This window comes from Anser cygnoides, chromosome 31 (genome assembly GCF_040182565.1).
Source record: "Anser cygnoides isolate HZ-2024a breed goose chromosome 31, Taihu_goose_T2T_genome, whole genome shotgun sequence".
In the NCBI taxonomy this organism is placed as follows: Eukaryota; Metazoa; Chordata; class Aves; order Anseriformes; family Anatidae; genus Anser; species Anser cygnoides.
In genome coordinates this window covers 1,295,984-1,319,952 of record NC_089903.1, presented here as the reverse complement: position 1 = coordinate 1,319,952, position 23,969 = coordinate 1,295,984, and the positions used below count along the sequence as shown (strand labels likewise).

Genomic DNA, 23,969 nt, shown 5'->3' with positions numbered 1-23,969 from the left:
GTCAAACATTACATACCACACCTTTAACACCTTCCATAACCCTTTTTAACGCTTCTTGTCTTTCTCCAGCCTGTACTTTCACCAAAGTCTCAGTCATTAGCCAACTTAATTCCATACCTTCCTTCTTCCACTCCGGATATTCCTACCTGAAGTGGCCAGCCTGCCCACACTTAAAACATCCCATCAAAGCCTGTCCCTGCTAAGATTCAGGCCACAACACGGGTAGCTTTCCTTGCCTGCCATTCCTTCATCTCTCTTCCTCTCTTTTCCATCCTGGCCCTGACTCCCCCTGAAGATTTTCTTCCTCTTTCTCCAACCCTCTGCCTGACTACCTGCTACGCTGTCAGTACCATTAGTTTCACCCTCTGCTTTCCTTCTCATCTCCCCTCTTGACACACACGTTCAGGGCCTCCCGCAGGAGGGCCCCCAGTGACTGGTCACTACATCCCCCCCACCTTCTGGAGCATTTTCTGTGCATCTTGCCAGGCTTCAATCACAAAATGAGCTTTCAAGAGCCCTTGGGATACCGGGTCCTCAGGATTCATCCCCAAGTACTTTCTCATTCTGACCCCAAGTCTCTCGTATGATTTCTGTGTTGCACACTATTATTCTTCCAGCCAGGATCGGCAAGTGGGTATTTCTGCCCTGCCGGTATTACCCCTGGTCCTGGAGGATGAGTTCTTTCCCATTTTTGTATAGCAGCTCTCCTCCTGATCATTCCCATTTCTTTCCCTGTAAACAACATATTTATATACGTAATTCCCCCTCCCCAAGAGTATAAGTTAGGTCCTAGGAAACTCCTAACCTCTCTGCTGGTAAGGAGGGGGGGAAGTTCACTTAAGAGGATACACAGTTAGTGTTAGTGCTGTTAGTATCAGGGAAGGCAAAATTCTCAGTACCTCTTCTGCCTTGTTCTAATTCTTGCCAGAGCCTAGAGTACGCTCTTCTCTAGGGACAGTGTTAATTGCAGTCCCTGTCTCCTTTCCTGGAGCGACTGCTGCTGCCACCGGTGCAATATTAGGATTATAGGGAGCATAACTTGGCTCCTCCTCCAAAAAAAAAAAAAGGAATCTTATAGTTTACACATAAATTTCAAGCCTGAATTTTCATCAGGCCCGTATTTTGGCCAAAATACTGCTGTTTCCTTAATCGGTTCTTTTGTCCAGACTAATACACAATATTTAACCTTTTTTTTTTTTTTTTTTTTTTTACCATCTCCTCCAATTTTGAGATTATTTTTCCAATTTCTTATAATTCTTCAGGAAGAACTTTCGGTAGGCACTCCCCCAGGGATATCTCCCTGTCCCCCTGGAACTCATATTTCCCATTTTTCCTATTCTGGAAAATGGGGGTGTACTGCCAAGCACTTCCCTGTGCAAGGGCTTACCATACACCAAAATTCCCTGGTGTATTTCCGAGCACTTCCCCGTGCAAGGCTTACCGCACACCACATTTCCCGAGACTCTTCCTTTCTCTCCCTTATCTCACGCTTCGTCCGTCTCTGCCTGCGCCCCTCGCGGAGCTGCGGCACCGCGGATCAGGACCCCACACTCGCTTCGTACAAAAGTACGTCTCAAGCACACATCACACAGAGTCTCACCCGACCCCCAAAGCAATACTTAATATTTCTTACCTTGGTCTGTGCACAGAGTTACCGGATCAATTCTTAAAACCCTGAGTGTCTACCTTCTTCCTTTTCCCCACTCCTTCACGGATCCTGCCTCTTTCATCAGCCTCGGGCCCTCTGTCAGCTCTCCGCAGAGCCGCCGTCGATGCACAGGACCGCTGAAATCAGCGGGGCATGCCTTCCTGCTGCTGCGGCGGTGGGGCTCCCCGGTAGGCGACTGGCTCCCGGACGAGCCCCAAATTGTGAGAAACGCTCCGTAGCCAACAACTTGGGCTCAGGCGAGGATCTCAGCGAAGCAGTAATTTATTCGCGATTGCAATGGCGGGCGCCCCACAAGCAGGAGAGCGCACCCATAGTTCCAAAACCCAGTTTATGTACTTTTTGATGACAGGACCCTCCCCAGTTTCCCCACTGAGTGGGTAATCCAGGTTCACAATCTATCTGATGCTTCACAGACAATGCCTGGCCTTCAGTTGCTGGCCTGTTAAAGTTCAAGCTTCTTTTGACTTTTTTACTGTTTGAAGTGGTAATGTTTCATCACTTATCTGATTTGACTTGACACCGTGATTTTCACCTAATTGCTCTAAGGAGTCCGGCTGTCTGCATTTTACAAGGTTTTCTGTTAAGCTTTCTTATCACTGTAAGCATATCTCAATACCCCATTCCTTCCTTCTGTACCATGTAACACTGCAAAAACAACATTTCCATTCCCACATAGTGGGGGTAACTGGGAGAAACTGGGAGAGGCTGGGGGAAAACTGGGGGTAGCTGGGAGGTATTGGAGGTAACTGAGAGGGGCTGGGTGTTACTGGGAAAGGCTAGGGGGTAACTGAGGGGGTACTGGGGGTTACTGTGGTTAACTGGGAGCTACTGGGATTAACTGGGAGGAGCTAGGAGAGGCTGGGGGTCACTGGGGGGGTTAACTGGGAGTTACTGGGGGGGTTGCTGGGAGATCACTGGGGCTTACTGGGAGGGACTGGGGGGGCACCTGCCCGTCCTGGGGACTCCCCCTGCCACTTAAAGGGGTCGGGGGGGCACTAAGAGGAATCCCAAAACTGACGTTTTTCACCCCAAATTCTCTCCCCCCAGCCACCCAGGTGCTGGGCACTGTGAAGTGGTTCAACGTGCGCTGTGGCTATGGCTTCATCAACAGGTGGGGGGGGGGGTGGGGGGCGCAAATTATGGAGGGGGGGAACAAATTGCCTTAATTAATCCCCCTACATTAATTCCGCCCCCCAGGAATGACACCAAGGAGGACGTCTTCGTACACCAGGTACCCCAAACCCCCCTGAAACACCCCCCCCCCCCCCAAATTTTTTGGGGTGCCCCCAGGACCTCCCTGCGGACCCCCCGTGGAATTTTGGGGCCCCTCCCCAAATTTTTGGGCCCCCCCCCTCCCCGCAGACGGCGATCAAGCGCAACAACCCCCGCAAGTTTCTGCGCAGTGTGGGCGACGGGAGACCGTCGAGTTCGACATCGTGCAGGGCGTGAAGGTAGGTGGGCGGGGCCCCCTGTCGCTCGAACCACGCCCCCTTTCGCTCGAACCACGCCCCCTTTCGCTCAAGCCACGCCCCCTTTCGCTCGGCATCGTGCTGTATGGAGGGCTGGGGCCCCCTTTGGCCCGGGCCACGCCCCCTCTCGCCTAGGCCACGCCCCTCCGAATCGCCACGCCCACGTTGCACAGGCCACGCCCCCTCTTTTTACCACGCCCTCTTTTAGGAAAGCCACGCCCCTCGGGCCATTGCCCTGCATATAGGGCTGGGGACACCACCTGCACAGGCCACGCCCACTCCTGCACAGGCCACGCCCACTCCTGCACAGGCCACGCCCACTCCGGCACAGGCCACGCCCCTTCACCCTGGGACACGCCCCTTTTACATAGGCCACGCCCCCTCCCGTTTAGGCCACGCCCCCTCCTTCCACCCAGCCCCCTCCAGTCCCTGCCCCTTCCCATTAGCCCCGCCCACCCCCGACCCCGCCCCCTGGCTACGCCCCGCCCCCTCCCTTTAGGCCACGCCCCCTTTCCAGCCCCACTTACCCTCATGTAACCACCCCGGCTCCCGCCCCACTCCCCCTCCAGGCCCCGCCCCCACCCGTTAGCCCCGCCCACCCCCTGGCCCCGCCCCCTCCCCAAGCCCCGCCCCCTCACGCGTCTCCCCCTCCCCTGCAGGGCCCCGAAGCCGCCAACGTGACGGGCCCGGGGGGGTCCCGGTGAAGGGCAGCCGCTACGCCCCCGACCGCCGCCGCTGGCTCCCCTCGTCTTCCACCGCCGCTTCCCGGGGGGGGGGCACTGGCAGCAGGGCGGGGCCACCGAGGTGGGCACTGGGGGGGCGTTTGGGGGGCGTTTGGGGGGGAACAAGTGGGTTTGGGGGGCGTTTGGGGGGGGAACAAGTGGGTTTGGGGGGGAATGGGGGCATTTGGGGGGGGATCCGGGCGGGGGGGGGGAAATGGGGGCATTTGGGGGGGGGGCTCGGGGGGGGTAGTGAGGGGATTTGGTGGGGTCTTGGGGGTATTTGGGGGGTTGTGGGGGGATTTGGGGGGGGTCTGGGGGAGGGGTTAGGGGACACGCGGGGACAATTTGGGGGTCCCGGGGGGTTTTGGGGCCCCTCCTGACCCCCCCTTTTTTCTTTTTCCCTCCCCTTCCAGGCCCCTGAGGGGAGGAGGAAAGGGGAGGCCCCGCCCCCCAGCGGGCAGGCCCCGCCCACCGTGGCCCCCCTGAGCGCACCCGGGGGCAGCGGGGGTTCCGACCCCGCTTCCGCAGGTAGGGGCGGGGCCTAACGGGAGGGGCGGGGCTTAACGGGAGAGGGGGCGGGGCCTAAAGGCGGAGGGGGCGGGGCCTAGCGGGGAGGGGTCTCGGGGTGGGACTTAGGGTGTGGGCGGGGCCTTAAAAGGGAAGGGGAGGCTTGGAGAGGGGGAGGGGCCTAGGGATGGGTGGGGGCGTGGCCAGAAAGGGGGCGTGGCCTGAGGGTGGTGTCCCAAAGGGGGCGGGGCTTGAGAGGGGAGGGGCCTCAGGGGGCAGGGGCGGGGGGTGGGGGCTGAGGAGGGGAGGGGGGATCAGAGGAGGGAGGGGGCGGGGCCTGGAGGGGGCGTGGCCTCGGGGGGGGGCGTGGCCTCCGAGGGTGGGGGCTTGGGGAGGGAGCTGTGGAGGGGGGGCTCAGAGGGGAGGGAGGTGGGCGGGGCCTGGAGGGGGCGTGTCCCCTCCCGGCCCCGCCCCCGACGCCTGGCCCCGCCCCCAGGCCATTCGGTGCCCAGCCCCAGGCCGGGGCCGAGGGGGCGGGGCCGGGGGCGGGGCCGGGGGCGGGGCTTGAGCCACGTGGGCAGCGGCCCCGCTCCCTCGTGCTCCTCCGCCGCCAGCCCGGATCGGCCCAGGTGAGGGGGGGGGGGGGTTTGGGGGGGGGCTTTGGGGGTCCTGGGGGGGGGGGGGGTCCTTTATGGGGCCCCCGGGGTTTGGGGTGACCCCGTGGGGTGGGGGCGGGGCCGGCTTGGGGTCCCCAGGGGGTCCCTAAGGTGGGGGGGGGGCCCTTAGGGTTGCCCCCAGCCCTATTTTGGGGTCCCCGGGCTGTGGGGGTGCCCCCATGGGATTGTCCTGACCCCGCTTTGGGGTCCCTGATTTGTGGGGTGACCCCGTGGGGGGGGGACGGGGCTGGTTCGGGGTCCTCGGGGGTCCTCAGGGGGGTCTTTAAGGGGTGGGGGGGGGCTTAGGGCTGCCCCCGGCCCTATTTTGGGGTCCCCAAATCCCCCCGTGGGGGCCTTGGGGTGTAGGGGGAGACCCCATGGGATTGCCCCCCCCCCTTTTGGGGTGCCGGGGGGCGGTCCCATGGGACTCCCCCGTTTTGGGGTCCCCTCATCCTCTCCCCCCTCCCCCCCCCCCGCCCTCAAGGAGCCGCCGCTGCCCCCCCCAGCTCGGCCGCCGCGGGGGACGCCCCGGCCAGCGCCCCCCCCCCCGAGCCCAAGGGCACCGAGGCGCCGCCGACCCCCCGGGACCCCCCTGCCGGAGGTGAGACCCCAAAACGGGGCGTGCCCCCCACACTGGGTGTGTGACCCCCCCAGTTGTCCTCTTGGGACCCCAAATCCCCCCCTTGTGTGTCCCCTCCCCCCCAAATTCTCCCCCTTTCCCCCCCCGGGGTGCCGCCCCCCCTTTTTGGGGTACCCCCCCAATCCTCCTCCCCTTTTTGGACCCCCCCCAAATTCTCCCCCTTTTTGCCCCCCCCCAAATCCTTCTCCCACTTTTGCTCCCTCCTCCCTTTTGGCGCTGGCCCCCCCCAAAAAATCCCCTTCCCCCCCCCCCAAATCCCCTACTTTGTGCCTGCCCCCCACCCCAAAAAAAAACTTCCCTTTTGGGTGCCCCCCCTCAAATTCCCCCCCTACCCTTTTGGGCCCCCCCCCCAAATTCCCCCCCCTTTTGGGTGCCCCCCCCCCCAATTCCCCCCCTTTTCGGTGTGCCCCCCCTAAACCCCCCTCTTTGTGCCCCCCCCAAATTCCCCCCACTCACCCCCCTCTCCCCACAGGTCTCCGCCGCCCCCCCGCCGCCAAGTGATCCCACCACCACCACGGGGGGGGCACAAGGAGGGGCCAACACCAGGTGCCCCCCCCCATGGTTTTTGGCCCCCCCCATGGTTTTTGGCCCCCCCATGGTTTTTGGGCCCCCTATGGTTTTTGGGCCACCCTATGGTTTTTGGGCCCCGCAATGTTTTTTGGCCCCCCCCCCAATATTTCCCAGTTGAAGGACCCCCCCCAATAAAGATGTTTGAACTGCAGCGACCTCCCCGCCTCGTCTGTGCCCCCCCCCCGATTATTTTGGGGGTGAGGGCTGTTTTCGGGGCCCCCACCCCAAAAAAAACCACGGTGGGGTCCGGGAGGGAGCGGCGTTTATGTACAGGCGGGGGGGGCAGAAGTGGGGGGCCCCCCGGGAGAACGAGGCACTTGGGTGGGGGGGACCCCAAAATGCCCCCCCAATGATTTAGGGTGAGGGGGGCTCAAAATGCCCCCCAGGGTGTTTTAGGTAGCGGGGACCCCAGAATCCACCCCCCAGATCATTTAGGGTGCGGGTGGGGGTCCCAAAAATCTGCCCCCAATGATTTAGGGGGGGGGGGTCCTCAAAATCCCCCCCCAATCATTTGGGGTGGGGGGGGCCCTACAATGCCCCCCGAGGTGCTTAAGGTAAGGGGGGACCCCAAAATGCCCCCCAGGGTGTTTTAGGTAATGGGGGGCCCCAAAATGCCCCCCCCCAAATCGTTTAGGGTGGGGGGGGTCCCAAACAGCGGGATTTAGGGGATTTCCCCCAAAATTTGGGGTCGGGGGGCGCAGGGGTAAGAAATGTATTTTTTTAGGGGATTTTCCCCCAAATTTTAAGGGGAGGGGGCAAAACTGCGGGTTTTGGGGGATTTCTCCCCAAAATAAGGGTTGGTTTTTTGGGGGGGGGGTAACTGGGGTCACAAATGGGTTTGGGGGAGTTTTCCCCAAATTTGGGGTTTTGCGGGGTCCCAGCAGCAGCTTCGGGGGGATTTCACCCCAAAATGGGGGAGGGGGGGCACAAATAGCAGCTTTGGGGGATTCCCCCCAAATTTTGGGGCCTCGGGGGGGGGGGTCCTAAAAGTGACCTCACGGGGAGGGATTTGGGGGATTTTCACCCAAAATTTGGGGTCTGGGGGGGGAATCCTACAGGCACACCACAAGCAGCGGTTTTGGGGGAAATTCCCCAAATTTGGGGGTTTTGCTGGGGGGGGGTGTCCCAAAAGGGGTCGCAAGCGGCGGGTTTTGGGGGAATTTCCCCAGATTTTGGGTTTTTGCTGAGGGGGGGGTCCCCGAAACGGGGCCACAAGCAGTGGTTTGGGGTGAATTTCCCCCGATTTTGGGACTTTTGGGGGCATTTCCCCCAAATTTGGGGCTTTTGGGGGGTCCCTGATTGGGGGGGTGGAAGAGGTTTTTGGGAGGAATTCCCTAAAATTTTAGTGGTTTTTTTCGGGGGGGGGGGGGTGTCCCAAAACGGGTCACAAGCAGCAGCTTTTGGGGCCGTTTCCCAGTTTTGGGGCCGTTTCCCTGGATTTTGGGGCTTTTTTTTTGGGGGGGGGGGGATTTCCCTAAATTCTTTTTTGGGGGGCTCATTTGAGGACTCCCCCCCTTATTGGGGGGGCGCTCATTTGGTGCCCCCCTTCTGGTTCTTTTTGGGGGGGGGGGAGGGCTCACATATGGCCCCCTATTTTGGGGCTAAAATACCCCCCGGGTGTTTAAGGGAGGGGGGACCCCACAATCCCCCCCCCCCAAATTATTTAGGTTGCGGGTGGGGGTCCCAAAAATCTGCCCCCAATGATTTGGGGGGGGGGGGGTCCTCAAAATCCCCCCCAAATCATTTGGGGTGGGAGGGGCCCTACAATGCCCCCCAAGGCCCTAAAGGTAAGGGGGGGCCCCAAAATGCCCCCCCCCAAATCGTTTGGGTGTGGGGGGAGTCCCAAACAGCGGGATTTAGGGGATTTCCCCCAAAATTTGGGGTCGGGGGGGCGCAGGGGTAAGAAATGTATTTTTTTTAGGGGATTTTCCTCTAAATTTTAAGGGGGGGGGGGCAAAACTGCGGGTTTTGGGGGATTTCTCCCCAAAATAAGGGTTGGTTTTTTTGGGGGGGGGGTAACTGGGGTCACAAATGGGTTTGGGGGAGTTTTCCCCAAATTTGGGGTTTTGAGGGGTCCCAGCAGCAGCTTCGGGGGATTTCACCCCAAAATGGGGGGGGGGGGGGGCACAAATAGCAGCTTTGGGGGATTCCCCCAAATTTGGGGGTCTCGGGGGGGGGGGTCCTAAAAGTGACGTCACGGGGAGGGATTTTGGGGGATTTTCACCCAAAATTTGGGGTCTGGGGGAATCCTACAGGCACACCACAAGCAGCGGTTTTGGGGGAAATTTCCCAAATTTGGTTTTTTTTTCTGGGGGGTCCCTAATTGGGGTCACAAGCAGCGGGTTTCGGGGGAAAATCCCCAAATTCGAGGATTTTTGAGGAAATTTCCCCAAACTTAGTGTTTTCTTTGAGGAGGGGGCCCCAAAACGGGGCCACAAGCAGCGGTTTTGGGGAATTTCCCTCGATTTTGGGACTTTTGGGGAGATTTCCCCAAATATGGGGGTTTCAGTGGGGGTCTCAAACGTGGGTAACAAAGTGCAGGTTTTGGGCGATTTCCCCCAAAAAAGTTTGTTTTTTTTTTAAGGGGGTGTCCCCGTGCCCCCCCCCTTTGTGTCACAAGCAGCAGCTTTTTGGGGGCATTTCCCCCAAATTCGGGGCTTTTGGGGGTCCCTGATTGGAGGGGGGAAGAGGTTTTTGGGGGAATTCCCTGAAATTTTAGTGGTTTTTTTCGGGGGGGGGTGTCCCAAAACGGGTCACAAGCAGCAGCTTTTGGGGCCGTTTCCCTGGATTTTGGGGCATTTTCCCTGGATTTTGGGGCTTTTTTTTTTGGGGGGGGGGATTTCCCTAAATTCTTTTTTGGGGGGGGCTCATTTGAGGACTCCCCCCCCTTATTGGGGGGGGGCGCTCATTTGGTGCCCCCTTCTGGTTCTTTTTGGGGGGGGGGGAGGGCTCACATATGGCCCCCTATTTTGGGGCTAAAATACCCCCCGGGTGTTTAAGGGAGGGGGGACCCCAGAATCCCCCCCCAAATTATTTAGGTTGCGGGTGGGGGTCCCAAAATGTCCCCCTCCAATGATTTGGGGGCGGGGGGTCCTCAAAATCCCCCCAAATCATTTGGGGTGGGAGGGGCCCTACAATGCCCCCCAAGGCCCTAAAGGTAAGGGGGGGCCCCAAAATGCCCCCCCAAATCGTTTGGGGGGGGGGGGGTCCCAAACAGCGGGATTTAGGGGATTTCCCCCAAAATTTGGGGTCGGGGGGCGCAGGGGTAAGAAATGTATTTTTTTTAGGGGTTTTCCTCTAAATTTTAAGGGGGTGGGGCAAAACTGCGGGTTTTGGGGGATTTCTCCCCAAAATAAGGGTTGGTTTTTTTTGGGGGGGGGGGTAACTGGGGTCACAAATGGGTTTGGGGGAGTTTTCCCCAAATTTGGGGTTTTGAGGGGTCCCAGCAGCAGCTTCGGGGGATTTCACCCCAAAATGGGGGGGGGGGCACAAATAGCAGCTTTGGGGATTCCCCCCAAATTTGGGGGACTCGGGGGGGGGGTCCTAAAAGTGACGTCACGGGGAGGGATTTGGGGGATTTTCACCCAAAATTTGGGGTCTGGGGGAATCCTACAGGCACACCACAAGCAGCGGTTTTGGGGGAAATTTCCCAAATTTGGTTTTTTTTTCTGGGGGTCCCTACTTGGGGTCACAAGCAGCGGGTTTCGGGGGAAAATCCCCAAATTTGAGGATTTTTGAGGAAATTTCCCCAAACTTAGTGTTTTCTTTGAGGAGGGCCCCAAAACGGGGTCGCAAGCAGCGGTTTTGGGGGAATTTCCCTCGATTTTGGGACTTTTGGGGGGATTTCCCCAAATTTGGGGCTTTTGGGGGGTCCCTGATTGGAGGGGGGAAGAGGTTTTGGGGGGAATTCCCTGAAATTTTAGTGTTTTTTTCGGGGGGGGGGTGTCCCAAAACGGGTCACAAGCAGCAGCTTTTGGGGCCGTTTCCCCGGATTTTGGGGCTTTGGGGTCAGGGACGGAGCGGCGTTTATGTACAGGCGGGGGGGGGGGGCAGAAGTGGGGGCCCCCCGGGAGAACGAGGCACTTGGGTGGGGGGGACCCCAAAATGCCCCCAATGATTTAGGGTGAGGGGGACCCCAAAATGCCCCCCCCAATGATTTAGGGTGCGGGGGGACCCCAAAATGCCCCCCCCAATGATTTAGGGTGAGGGGGGACCCCAAAATGCCCCCCAGGGTGTTTTAGGTAAAGGGGGGCCCCAAAATGCCCCCCCCAAATCGTTTAGGGTGGGAGGGGGGTCCCAAACAGCGGGATTTAGGGGATTTCCCCCAAAATTTGGGGTCGGGGGGGCGCAGGGGTAAGAAATGTATTTTTTTTTTTAGGGGATTTTCCCCCAAATTTTAAGGGGGGGGGGCAAAACTGCGGGTTTTGGGGGATTTCTCCCCAAAATAAGGGTTGGTTTTTTTGGGGGGGGGGTAACTGGGGTCACAAATGGGTTTGGGGGAGTTTTCCCCAAATTTGGGGTTTTGAGGGGTCCCAGCAGCAGCTTGGGGATTTCACCCCAAAATGGGGGGGGGGGGCACAAATAGCAGCTTTGGGGGATTCCCCCAAATTTGGGGGTCTTTTGGGGGGGGGGTCCCCAAAAGTGACGTCACGGGGAGGGATTTGGGGGGATTTTCACCCAAAATTTGGGGTCTGGGGGGGAATCCTACAGGCACACCACAAGCAGCGTGTTTCGGGGGAAAATCCCCAAATTTGAGGATTTTTGAGGAAATTTCCCCAAACTTAGTGTTTTCTTTGAGGAGGGGGCCCCAAAACGGGGTCGCAAGCAGCGGTTTTGGGGAATTTCCCCAGATTTTGGGTTTTTGCTGAGGGTGGGTCCCCGAAAAGGGGCCACAAGCAGCGGTTTTGGGGGAATTTCCCTCGATTTTGGGACTTTTGGGGGGATTTCCCCAAATTTGGGGGTTTCGGTGTGGAGGAGTCTCAAATGTGGGTAACAAAGTGTTTTTTTTTCGGGGGGGGGGGGTGTCCCAAAACGGGTCACAAGCAGCAGCTTTTGGGGCCGTTTCCCTGGATTTTGGGGTCGTTTCCCCGGATTTTGGGGCCGTTTCCCCGGATTTTGGGGCTTTTTTTTTGGGGGGGGGGGATTTCCCTAAATTCTTTTTTGGGGGGCTCATTTGAGGACCCCCGCCCTTACTGGGGGCGCTCATTTGGTGCCCCCCGTCCGGCTCTTTCGGGGGGGGGGGCTCACTTATGGACCCCCCCTCCAATTTTGGGGGGAGGGGTCCCATTTGAGCCCCCCCGTCAAATTTCTTTGGGGGGCCTCAGTTGGGACCCCCTCACTTTATTTTGGGGGGGGGGGGCTCATCTGAGGACCCCCTTCCCGATTTCTTTTGGGGGGGGGGCTCTCACTTGCCCCCCCCTTTTTTTCGGGGGGGGGCTCACTTGGGCGCCCCCTTTATTTTTTCGGGGGGGGGCCTTAGGGTCGCCCCCGACCCCGTTTTGGGGTCCCTAATTTGCAGGGTGACCCCACGGCACCCGGCCTGGGTGGGTTTTGGGGTCCCTAGGGGGTCCTCAGGGTGGGGGGGGTCCTTAGGGCTGCCCCCGGCCCTATTTTGGGGTCCCCAAATCCCCCCCGGGGGGCCTTGGGGTGTAGGGGGAGACCCCATGGGATTGCCCCCCCCCTTGGGGTGCCCAGGGTTTGGGGTGACCCCATAGGGCTGGGTCCGGTCCCTTTTGGGGTTCCCGGGGGGGTCCCTAAGGGGGGGGGGGAGTGGGGGGCCTTTAGGGTTGCCCCCAGCCCCTTTTGGAGCCCCCCCCCCAAATTCTCCCCCTTTTTTGCCCTCCCCCCCAAATCCTTCTCCCACTTTTGCCCCCTCCTCCCTTTTGGGGCTGGCCCCCCCCGAAAATCCCCTTCCCCCCCCCCCCCCGTCCCCTACTTTGTGCCTGCCCCCCCCCCCCCCGAAAACTTCCCCCTTGGGTGCCCCCCCGCCCTTCTGGGTGCCCCCCCAAATCCCCGCCCCCCCTTTTGGGTGTCCCCCCACCCATTTCGGTGCCCCCCCCCCAAATCTCCCTCCCCCCTTTTGGGTGCCCCCTTGGATGCCCCCCCTTGGATGCCCCCCCTTTTGTGCCCCCCCCCCCAAATTCCCCCCACTCACCCCCCCCCCCCCCCAGGTCTCCGCCGCCCCCCCCCCGCCGCCAAGTGATCCCACCACCACCACGGGGGGGGGGCACAAGGAGGGGCCCCCCCGGTGCCCCCCCCACCCCCACCAGCTGCCCCCCCCCCAAGTTTTTGCCCCCCCCCAATATTTCCCCGTTGAAGGACCCCCACAGTAAAGATGTTTGAACTGCAGCGCCCCCCGTGGGAACAGAAATGTTGTTTTTGCAGTGTTACATGGTACAGAAGGAAGGAATGGGGTATTGAGATGTGCTTACAGTGATAAGAAAGCTCAGCAGGTGACCTCCTAAAATGCAGACACCCAGCCTCCTTAGAGCGATCAGGTGGAAATCGCTGTGTTAAGTCAAGGCAGACAAGGGGAGAAAACATTGCCATCCCAAAAACAGGCTGGCAACTGAAGGCCAGGCATTGTCTGGGAAGCATCAGACAGATTGTGAGCCTGGATTGCCCACTCAGTGGGGAAACTGGGGAGGGTCCCGGCACCAAACAGTATGTAAACTGGGTTTGGGGACCAGGAGGCGCGCTCCTGCTCGTGGGGCGCCCGCCACTGCGATCGCGAATAAATTCCTGCTTCGCTGAGCTCCTCGCCTGAGCCCAAGTTGTTGGCTACGGAGCGTTTCTCACACCCCCAAGCCATTAAGGATCCTCCCTGGGACCCCCAACCCCCCCCCAGGATATTAACCCTAACCCTAATTACACCCCTAATGAAGCCTCCCAGCAGCAGCCTTTGGGTAGACCTGCTGTCCCTTTCTCCCTCCCCCCGAACCACATCTCCCAGCACCCCCCGGCGGGCCGTTCCCTCCCAGCTCCCCCCGTTTCCACCCCGTTTCGTCGCCCTGACGCCATCTCCCCGCGCCATGAAGCCTCCCCCCGGCCCCGCCTGGTCCCGGCCCGCTTCGCCGAGGCCCCGGCGGGGAGGCCCCGGGCCGCGGCCTGGTCGCTGCGGGAGAAGCGATCGCTGCTGGCGGCGCTGCGGGCCCAGGCCGCCCTCGGCCTCCCGGAGCTCCAGGCCCGGCCGCTGCGGGAGAGCCTCCCCGGCGGAGCGAGGCCGAGGTGGGCCCGGGGGGGCTTAATGGCCCGGGGGGGTCCTTAATATCCCGGGGGGGCTTAAAGTCCATGGGGGGGGCTTAAAGGCCCGGGGGTCCTTAAAGGCCCGGGGGGGGCTTAAAATCCATGGGGGGGGCCTTAATATCCCAGGGGTTCCTTAATATCCCGGGGGCCTTAATGCCCGGGGGGGTCCTTAATATGCTTGGGGGGTCTCAGGGAGGGTCCTTAATGGCTTTGGGGGGGGGGGTCCTTAATATGCCCGGAGGGGGTCCTTAATTTATTGGGGGGGGGGGTGGTGTTGGGAGGGGTCCCGGGGAGGGTCCTTAATGGCTTGGGGGGGGTCCCTTAATATGCCCGTGGGGGGGGGTGGTCCTTAATAACACGGGGGGGTCCTTGGGGGGGGTTGGAAGGGGTCCTGGGTCCCCAATTCCTCGGGGAGGGGGCTTGGGGGGGTCCCCGGGGGGTCCTGGGTCCCTGCGTACCCCAAGGTACATGGGGGGGGCAATGGGGGGTACAATGGGATGGGGGGGGGTCTGGGGGTGCACCGGGGGGAAATGGGGGGTACATGGGGATGGGGGGGTGAGGACCCCCCTGCCCCGGGGGGGGGACACGATTTTTTGGGTGGGGGGGGACACGGGGGGTCATATTTGTGGGTTTTCGCCTCCCCCCCTCCAGGTGTGGCTGGAGCTGGCACAGATGCTGGCGGAGGGCGTGGAGGAGGCGGCGGCGGCATTTTCGCAGGTGGGGGGGGTAAAAAATGGGGGGGGGTAAAAGTGGGGGGGTGGGGGTAAATGGGGGGTGGGGGTAGATTGGGGGAGGTCGGGGGTAAATTGGGGGGGTTCAGGGGTAAGTTGGGGGATTCAGGGGTAAATTGGGGGTTTCAAATTAGGGGGTGAGGGTAAAATGGGGGTTAAATGGGGGCTGGGGGTAAATTGGGGGGGGGGACCGGGGGTAAAATGGGGGGTGGGGTAAAGTGGGGGGTTGGGTGTAAAATGAGGGGGGGTTAAATGGGGAGCCCAAATTGGGGGGTGGGACAAGGGGGGTGAGGGTAAAGTGGGGGGGGGTTGGGGATAAAGTGGGGGGTAAAATGGGGGCTGGGGGTAAAATGGGGGGTAAAATGGGGGCTGGGGGTAAAATGGGGGGTTGGGGGTAAAGGGGGAGTAAATTGGGGGGGTTGGGGGAAAATTTGGGGGGTTGGGGTTAAAGGGGGGTTAAAATGGGGGGGGCTGGGGTTAAAATGGGGGGGCTGGGGGTAAATTGGGGGGGGGGGGGACCGGGGGGTAAAATGGGGGGGTGGGGGTAAAGTGGGGGGGTTAAATTGGGGGATAAAATGGGGTTAAAAGGGAGGGTCCTTAATGGCTTGGGGAGGGGGAGTCTTAGTAATCTGGGGGGGGGGGCCTTAACATCGCCAGATGGTCTCCGAGGAAGGTAACTCCTCTGGGGTCTCCTTAAACAGGGGCTGAGCTGCTGGGGGCACGGCTGGATTTGGGGTCCCACAGGTGTGACTGTCTGGGAGACCCTCAGCCTCATTCCCCCTCCCCATAACAACCCAGTGGTGAAATTGGGTGCTGGGGATTTTCGTTATCTCACTTTGTTGAGGTCCTGCCTCGTGTCAACACACTGGTGGTGAGTGGAAACCCCTTGAGACCCAACCCCTTCCCGGCCCTCTCCTTCCCACACCTGCTCCTCCTATTTTGGGTGTGGGTCAATGGTATTTTTGTAGGGTTTGCAGCTGGGGGCAGGTAGGGAGGTGGAGACCAAACGTGTTTTCCCAGTGGCTGCTGTGGAGGAGCATCAGCGACGGGTTTTACCCTTCACCCTTAGCCTTTTCAACCCCCCCTTCCCCCATTTCCTATTTTCATAAATTACCAAGTTGCAGCAAAAAAAAATAAAATTGCTTGAAAGCACATTAAGGACATTTCTGCCGGCATGGCAAAGCTGCCCAGGGTGTGGAAAGGGTTTTTGCAGTCTCCTTTCTTTCATCACTTCCCGCAGCGGGACGCAACCTTGTGCTGAATCCCAAGGAGATAAAATGAGCCATAGCCCAGAGACATTTCTGCTTTACGAGGTCCCCTCTGTGCTTTTATTGTATTCCTTGAAATGAAAGCCAGTTTCTTTTATTTGCGTGGAGTTAGTCCCTTCTGCCTCTGCTCCTTGCACCTCACCTCCGTCCCCCCTGCCTGTCTCCCTCTCTATCCCCCAGCCGCAGTCCCTGCCCCGACCCTCTGGGTGCTGCAGGGGACAGAAGGAATATTTCTTTGGAGACGCTGTCACGCTGGTGTGCACCACTCCCCCCAGCATCACTGGGAAGCTGACGTACCAAATTTTTGGCGAGGCTGGCTGGGCAGTTTCAGGATTTAGCTCGACGAGTAACTACACGTTTGAGTTCGTCCTCTCCCGAATGCAACACAGGGGGCCGCATTTCTGCAGCTATTCCCTCAAGCAAGGTCGGAAGCAGCTCATATCCCCAACCAGCGAAAAACTGGTGATCAAGATTGGAGGTGAGCTGTGTGATTTCTTTATCTTTCTCTCTGCTTTCTCCCTCCTCTCTGAGAACTATTCAGATGCCCAAACGTGGGTGTCAGCTATCGCCCCGCAATGTGACAACTCACCTGGAAATCAGGATTGGTGGGCTTTGTGGTTTAACCCAGCCCATCGCCAAAATCAGTAGGATTTTCTGGGTGGAGGATTTATCTTTCTGGGACCAGCATGGTCTGGAAGGTGGCTGCCACTGGCGCTCTTCTCATGTCGTGGCAGGAAGCCTACAATCCCAAGCTTTGCTGCATGCAGTGGGAAGGCAAACAACTGGAGATCCGTTTGTGCTGTCCTTATTGCTACGTCTCCATTTATTCCTCCCCTTTTCTCAGACCACCTTCCCCAGCCCCTGCTGACGGTGGAGTCCCCCGCTGGGAGAGGTGATGGCAGGAGATCTCCTGAGCATCATCTGTAAGGCCCCTGGAGACGCCACTGTACGGAGGTTTCACTTCTACAGGGATGGCCAAGAGGTCCTCCCTACGACAGAAGGCTCTGAGGACAATGCAGCAGATCACGGGGGCAATTTAAGGACTTCCATGGTCCTCCAGCTCCCACGTGCTGGTCCCCAACAGAGTGGAAACTTTACCTGCAAGTATGAGGAAAAAAAGCCTGAGAGGTGGATCCCGTCCTTCACAAGCCAAGCCGTGTCTATCAGTATAAATGCCCAAAAGAAAGGTGAGCTGGCCATCCATCCACCCACCTAACAATCTGTCAGTCCATCCACCACCAACCCACCCACCCACCCATCCATCCATCCATCCACCACCCATCCATCCATCCAGTAACCAGCCCATTAAACCATCCCTCTCTCCATCTGTCCATCCGTCTGTCCCTCCCTCTCTCCATTTTTTCCTGAAACGATTCCATTCCAGTCCCTGTACGTTCCTCTCCAAACTAGCTGATTTTTGCACCGGGCAGCTGCTCTATCTATCCGATCACCATCCTTCTGTCCATGACTCAGCCCACCCAGTCTTGCACCCACCTCTCCCTCCCTCTCAGCCCTTCCATCACCCCAACCACCCCAAACAAGTATCGAGCATCCCTCTGTCCACCTTTATGGCTCAGCAGCCTCTCCTTGGCCTCCCGAGCCATTGTTCCCAAATTTCTCAGTGCCTCCTGCAGAGCCAAGCAAGTGGGGAAAGTCTTTGGGTGTTCAGCACTCAGGACCTGAGCAGAATGCCTGGAGACGGAGGGGTGGGGAAAGGGAAAGAGAGATGGTGGCGGAACGATGCTCACAGCCTTCCCTCCGTCAGCACGCATGAACTGTGTCTACATCTCCTAACCTGTCCCACCCTCTTGCAGGGAAGAGCTGCTTCCTTCTTCTACGGCTCCTGGTTGTGGGCGGCTGCTTCCTCACCATCAACAGCCTCATCCTCCTCTTCTTCTGGGCCCGGGGGAGAACCAAAGGTACACCCTGAGCTGAGGGGGGAATCGCCCCACCTTTGGGCTCCCCACCACCCACCTCGCTCCTTCCCGCAGACGCCTCGTTCCTGTCTGGAGCCAGCCCTGCCGGGATCTCCCAGCTGCACGCCAGATCCCCACACACCCTTCAGGAGGAGAATAAGTATGAGGAACACTAATGAGAGGAAGATGCTGTGGGCGATTCCACCCCCTAAAGACCGCTCCCTGCTGAAGACGCATCCCAAAAGACTGGTGTGCAGCCAAACAGGTGCTCACCTGTGGGAAAACAAAGCAAGGAACGGTTCCTGGGAGGATGAAAGAAGTAGAAAGGGGTCGTTTCACGTGGTAGAGGGGAGGGAGGAGACATGGACGTTGTCGGGAAGGGTGATTGTGAAAGAGAAAATGAAGAAAGACCAGAAATAAAAATGGAAATTGTGAGGAAAAAGAAAGGAGTGAGAAAGGGTGAGAAATGAAATGGAGAGACAAACAGTGTGAGTGAAAAATGAAAGCATGGACAGAGGCTGAGACAGAGTGAGAGAGGGATGGGGAAGAAAAGGGATGCCAGGAGCATCGAGGAGGGCACGACGGTGGGAAGAGCAGGTTGGAGAGGTGAAGGAGAAGAAAAAAGGTGGAAGGAGAGCCCCCAAATCAGAACAAGCCCTTGTGCGGGTCATTAACTGGATGGCCACCGCTGTCACCTCGCCTGGTTGTCCCGGTGTGTTAGGGATGTTAGGGCATCCAGGGAGGGGTGGGAGAGCCGCTGCAGGTGGGGTGGGTGGCTGGGGGCTCTGGTGTTTGGGCTTTTGGAGGGGAATGTCCCATAGCCCATATACGTGGGAGCTGTGGGGCTGCAATAGGAGGATGCTGGAAATGCAGAGACTGGGAACGTGTGAAAATGTGGAGGTGGCATTTGAGCCCCTGGGGGGTGGCGTACAGGGAACTGGGGGGATATTGGGGTGGGACGTTAAGGAGTGAGTGGTGGATATTTGGGGCATGTGCGGGGCTATGGGATATGGCATGCCACCAGCACTGGATATGAGGGGAATGCAGGGATGTGGGGAAGCTGCGTGATCAATACGGGAACCTGAGCTGATGGGGGCGCGCTGGGAAATCTGGCTATGGATGGCACTAAGGACAGGGGGCTTTGGGGATACGGCAGGCTGCTGGGGAGGGATATGGGGGCAGGAAGGAGATGGCGACCCTGCCGATGGGATACAGAGCGACTTTGGGGCAGTATGAGGCTGTGAGATATGAGGATAGCGGAACCGCTCTCTCCTGTCCTCCGCGGCCTTATCTCCACCTCGCAGCCTTCCTTCCCCTCCAGCCTCTTTCTGCCATGCCCTCAGCCCCCGGCAGCCAGCAGTGGATGAGAAAGAATTGATAGAGGGGAGGGAGCGTGCTGCCGGGCCATGAGGTCCCAACGCTGCTCCGTGACACCGGGAGGGCTGCGAGGTCACAATACCTCTCGGTGATGCAGTGCTGGGCCGTGACATCCCGACACCCCATTGTGACGCTGGGCCAGCCCACAGGCACTGCTCCGCACCGGTCCTGACAGCAGCAGTAGCTGCAGCTGCAGCGGCGGTGGTGGAAGCATGGTGCGAGTGTGGGGAGCCACGGCCCCTGCCTGCGTCCTCTTCCTCCTGCTGGTGGCCCTGTGTGCCCGGGGTGCCCAGGCTGCGCCATGGCGACCACCGGGAGCAGGTGGGTGGGCAGGGCTTGTGGGAAGGTGAGGTTCTAAATCCATGTGTGGACACACCGTAACCTGCACAGCAGGAAGGGATGGATCAGAGCGGAGACACTCAATTTCACACCTGGCAGGCACTGGTGAGCGCCAGAGAAGGCCGAGAGCCTCTGCTGCCGCTTGTGGGTCACGCCGTGTCCCAGGGGCAGCTGCTAGCCCAGCACTACCATAAGTGGTCCGAGCTGTTCCGTGCAAACATTGGTATCCAGCCAGCAGCAACTGGTGTGTGCTTGCAGCTGTGCCCAGAATATGGTTCAAGGAGGAGCAGTTCCTTGTAGTCACACTGTCCTGCTTTCTTTCTAAAGGGCTGGTTAGAGAGACTGTGCCGAAGGAGGTGCTTTGGCGAGGAAGCGGTCGCACGCTGCCACTCTCTGACAAACGAACAGGGGCAACACAGGCAACTGCCCCACCAGGTAAAGGCTGTTTCTTGGTCATCCGCTGTCACCAACCAGAACCAGCATGCGTGTGCAGGTTCTTGCCCTGGTACCCGCTCTTGCAGCTCATGTCAGCAGCCAAACCCAAGAGTGTCAGTAGGCAGCAAGTGTTGCAGAGGAAGGCAGGAGTGGCTCCCTGAGGATGGCTGTCTTCCCCGGGCTGTGACAGCATGTGAGAGCAGTGCAGCGGAGGGACGCTCACAAAGCTCTGTGGCTGTGGCTAGAGAGGGGTCACCTCCCAGCGCACCCAGTTCCCAGGGATTTTGGAACCTTGCTCTTGGGGGAACGAGGCCGTCAGAAGCCCACTGAGCAGACGATGGGAAACGGGACCCCTCCTGTGAGCTGAGGCCCAGAGTGATGCCCTGACCCAGTGCAAACAGGGCACTGCCATAGAGCTACTGATGTAGGTGTCGATGTGACAGAAACTTCTCACGGGGCTTTGGTTGCAGAAGTGTCCCCAGGGAGGGCTTTGCCAGACCCTCGGCTGCTTCCTGCGCTGGAGCCCAGCTGGTATCCCAGGGGTGGGAAGTCATTTCACTGACTTCACAAACGAAGCCCTGGTTCTCCAAATTGCACTGGTGCCAAAGTTAACTTCCTACTTTCTGTTCAGGTCCTCTAACAGCGAAGGACAATGCTGAAATAAGAAAATCTTCCCCAACATCCCCTGACATCGTAGAGGATCTCATAAAGGAGTTAGACGAGGCAGCACATGGTGGGTATATTTCACTCTGTCCGCCATAAGACTTGGGAAGCTGAGGTTCTAAATCCATGTGTGGACACACCGTAACCTGCACAGCAGGAAGGGATGGATCAGAGCGGAGACACTCAATTTCACACCTGGCAGGCACTGGTGAGCGCCAGAGAAGGCCGAGAGCCTCTGCTGCCGCTTGTGGGTCACGCCGTGTCCCAGGGGCAGCTGCTAGCCCAGCACTACCATAAGTGGTCCGAGCTGTTCCGTGCAAACATTGGTATCCAGCCAGCAGCAAAGGGCTTCTGCTGAACTTGTGTTCAGCTCCCGCACAGCGCTGCTTGCAGCTGGGCGAGTTCAAGGCAGGAGGCACAGCCCAAGCAGTCCTTGCTGTCTCATTTGCCGGGAGACACATGTCACTGCAGGGGAAAAGCACCCTTGGCGCTTACCTCAGTTTCAGCTGATTTAGCTGTCCAATTCTAGTTGGGTTTCAAATGACTTGGCTGTGCTTCTCCTCTTGTTTGGGGACTGTGGGCTCTTCCCTGATGCCCACGACTGTGCCCACAACATGGTTCAAGAGCTTGCGGCTCAGCCTGATGTGTGTGACTCTTGCCCTTCCCATGGGATGGAGTCAGCATGATGGGATGGACATGCTTCTCAGAAGGGCTGTTCCTGCCTCTGAACTGGATGCAGCTTTTTTCTGTCCTCTTTGAAGGCACGAATTGAGCAACATCTTGCAGTGTGCCAAAAATGCACTATGTGCGATGTGAACAAGAAGATCTCCTGCAATCTCCTGGTCTCGCAGCAGGCCAGATTTTGCTGTCTGTGCTGGTAGACTGCCAGGAGTCGAACACTTAGATTTTTCTTTGTGAATGACATGTTGTTTGGAGTAGTGAGTACCTCCCCCAGAAGCCCAGGCCGTAGCTTCTAAACTTTAGGGATGTCTTTTGAGAAGCACTACCTTTCAAAGATACCGTCCTCGAAAGGAGGAGCGGTTCCTTAGGGTCACACTGTCCTGCTTTCTTTCTAAAGGGCTGGTTAGAGAGACTGTGCCGAAGGAGGTGCTTTGGCGAGGAAGCGGTCGCACGCTGCCACTCTCTGACAAACGAACAGGGGCAACACAGGCAACTGCCACACCAGGTAAAGGCTGTTTCTTGGTCATCCACTGTCACCAACCAGAACCAGCATGCGTGTGCAGGTTCTTGCCCTGGTACCCGCTCTTGCAGCTCATGTCAGCAGCCAAACCCAAGAGTGTCAGTAGGCAGCAAGTGTTGCAGAGGAGGGCAGGAGTGGCTCCCTGAGGATGGCTGTCTTCCCCGGGCTGTGACAGCATGTGAGAGCAGTGCAGCGGAGAGACGCTCACAAAGCTCTGTGGCTGTGGCTAGAGAGGGGTCACCTCCCAGCGCACCCAGTTCCCAGGGATTTTGGAACCTTGCTCTTGGTGGAACGAGGCCGTCAGAAGCCCACTGAGCAGACGATGGGAAACGGGACCCCTCCTGTGAGCTGAGGCCCAGAGTGATGCCCTGACCCAGTGCAAACAGGGCACTGCCTCACTGGCACTCCTGGGCTCCCGAATTTTGTTCAGTTTTGTCCCTAAGGCTCCGAGTGTGCCTCGAGCAGCGAAGGTGGGCAAGCGCCTAAGAACTTTTAGAACTCCAAAGAGCTGGGGGAGCAAACCTGAGACACTGGGCCCTCAGCATTATGGCAGGGGAAACAAAGGATGGAGGGAAAACAAAGCTGAGAGGCAAAAGGGAGGCTCCAGAGTGCCTTGAGTTGCAGTGCCTTTGGCAGATTCCCCAGCTTCTGCTGAACCTCAGGAAGCATTGCGGCCTGAGGATTTTCACTTGCTCAAAGATGCTAACCAAATGAAACAGAACACTTCCTGGCAATGTCAGACCTCCGGTGAGATTACCAGTAGTGCGCAGGACACAGCAATGTCCACAATTGTTCTTGCAGGCGTGGATGGGGAGAACAATGCAAACACTGCGAAGCGCCAATATTTCCTAAGTTCCTGGATAGCAGGCACTGTGGCATTCTCGGCTCCCCTCCTGTTTTTGATACTTGTGTGCTGCGTGCGTGCTTATCCGGCGTTGGAGGCATAAAAATCAGTGAGTTGTTGTTCCCCCGCTCCCTCTCCTCCTCTCCCCCTCCCAAATTCGTTACCGTATCTTTGTCAACGTTATTATGTGGCTGCTGCCAGCCAGGAAGCAGTTGTCGTTAGCGTATTGTGAAGTGAGCAGTTAGTTTTTGACCAGACTCTTCTGAAATTTCTGCTGTCCAGTGCTTTAGGTGGCCTCTAATTCCTGGGCATTCTGTTCTGGAGCCCATTTTTCTGTTGCTGGTCTTAGCGAAGCTTGGCCCTTCCGCAGCAAGAGCAGAGCCAGGGACAGCCGTAGGCAAAGCGAGGTCAGGAAGAGAAATGCAGGAGCTGAGAGAGGGTGCCATCGGAGAGAGAAGCGCAGCAGTGCCAGTTCCCCCCCAGCACAAGGCACCCTGTTCTGGGATGCCCTGAATTGCAGGTGTCCGCCTCAGCCAAGGTGTGCCAGCTACTGGGAGCATGGGGATGAGCCCTGCCAGCTGCGGGCATTGCCTTGGAGAGGGGCAGTCGGTGTGTCACAGCCGCACCTGAGCGCTGCCAGCGTGCGTGTCCTCAGCACACACAGAGCTTGTGTGTTTAATTACACATCCCAAAGAGCGGATGGGCAGCACCTCCCCGAACAGGGAGCCGAGGCCGTCACCTTGTTGGGCCAGGGCCAGGGCCGGGCAGGGAGCTGAGTACTGGTCCTTGCAAGGCGCTCTGAAAAAGGGCAGCCGGTGGCTGTTGGGACCCGGTCGTGCTGAGCCCGGCTGTGGACCCCTGTCTCTGCGGGGGCCAGGTCTTCTTGCTGGGACAGCACGTGCAGAGCAGGCAGGTCAGGATGGCTGGCGAGGCGCTGGGGAGGAGACAAGCTGGGGCAGGATGTGGAGGGGAGCAGAGTCCCAGCCGAGGGCACAGGGCACCCTGTTTTCTGCACAGAGCACTGTGTGCCCACAGCTCACGCACAGCCGGGTGCCTGCACCCTGCTGCCTCGCACCCGCCTGGCACCGCAGCCGCAGCACGGCCTCAGCAAGTTCCTGTCTCCGCAGGCGCCTCGCCGCAGCCCAGGCAGCCCAGACATTGACACCCGCAGCCGCTCCGTGAGCCCCTACAGGCAGCCTGACCACCGTGGTACGCCTGAGAGCCAGGCCCGACGCCAGCGGCCACCATCAGTGCCTGGAAGAGCGGCCCGCCTGCCACCAGCGGCCAGCCTGCCACCCTCCTCCAAGGGCTGGGGCAGGCCCCCCCGGGGTGCAGCCTGGGGCAATTACTGACCCCCAGGCTGCAGCTTAAATAAATATTGTGAAATATTTATGTTGTGTTATGTTATGTCAGTGACGGCTGAGGTCACTGGGCCTGTTCAGCCTGGAGAAGAGGAGGCTGAGGGGGGACCTCATCACAGTCTACAACTTCCTCGTAAGGGGGTGTCGAGAGGCAGGAGACCTTTTCTCCATTAACACCCCCCCCAGGATATTAAGCCTAACCCTAATTACACCCCTAATTAAGCCTCCCAGCAGCAGCCTTTGGGTAGACCTGACCTCCCTTTGGGAGCCTTTACACAGCCCCACACGCAACGGGACTTAATGGCCCGGGAGGGGGCTTAATGGCCCGGGGGGGGGGTGTCCTTAATATCCCCGGG

General features: G+C 59.0%; 2 long non-coding RNA genes across 11 annotated transcripts; both read left to right on the top strand.

Moving 5' to 3' along the window:
* Positions 1-4,294: 4,294 nt before the first annotated feature.
* On the top strand, positions 4,295-5,555 carry LOC136787860 (uncharacterized). Its single transcript, XR_010826951.1, has 3 exons — positions 4,295-4,388; positions 4,864-4,996; positions 5,508-5,555. It is a non-coding gene; the product is annotated as an uncharacterized lncRNA (long non-coding RNA).
* Positions 5,556-13,265: 7,710 nt separating this feature from the next.
* LOC136787944 (uncharacterized) lies at positions 13,266-23,642 on the top strand. 10 transcript variants are annotated; one of them, XR_010827001.1, is made up of 7 exons: positions 13,266-13,460; positions 14,130-14,195; positions 14,911-15,955; positions 16,322-16,369; positions 16,447-16,664; positions 17,292-17,396; positions 17,469-17,949. It is a non-coding gene; the product is annotated as an uncharacterized lncRNA (long non-coding RNA). The 10 variants fall into 10 exon arrangements; XR_010827000.1 differs by lacking the exon at positions 16,322-16,369; XR_010827003.1 differs by lacking the exons at positions 13,266-13,460; positions 14,130-14,195; positions 14,911-15,955; positions 16,322-16,369 and adding exons at positions 19,437-20,277; positions 21,286-22,361; positions 23,380-23,642 and having other exon boundaries at positions 16,376-16,664; positions 17,469-17,658.
* Positions 23,643-23,969: the final 327 nt, after the last annotated feature.